At 35.9% G+C, this 231-nt stretch overlaps 1 protein-coding gene across 1 annotated transcript in view; it reads right to left on the reverse strand.

The window, feature by feature from the left end:
• The window catches only part of LOC119586683 (T-box transcription factor TBX1-like), a gene marked incomplete at its 3' end in the record, with an annotated part of 52795 nt that overhangs the window by 5513 nt on the left and 47051 nt on the right, over positions 1 to 231 (reverse strand).

The raw sequence follows: 231 nt of genomic DNA on the forward strand, positions 1-231 counted from the left end.
TTTCCTTCTGACACCCCGACAATAAATCCACACTATTTTGCAAAGGTTGCTAAGAAAACGGAGAAAGTGACATGATTTTCAAAAGGAAAAAGTCATGCTTGGGATATCCAGACGCACGGTAATCTTCTTCATGATCATTTATCATAACCATTTTTGTTACAAGCCGTATGGAGATTAAAATTATAGATAGCATGATTTTAGTTACTGTTACACACGCACGCATACACATAA

This window comes from Penaeus monodon, chromosome 21, assembly GCF_015228065.2.
Source record: "Penaeus monodon isolate SGIC_2016 chromosome 21, NSTDA_Pmon_1, whole genome shotgun sequence".
In the NCBI taxonomy this organism is placed as follows: domain Eukaryota; kingdom Metazoa; phylum Arthropoda; class Malacostraca; order Decapoda; family Penaeidae; genus Penaeus; species Penaeus monodon.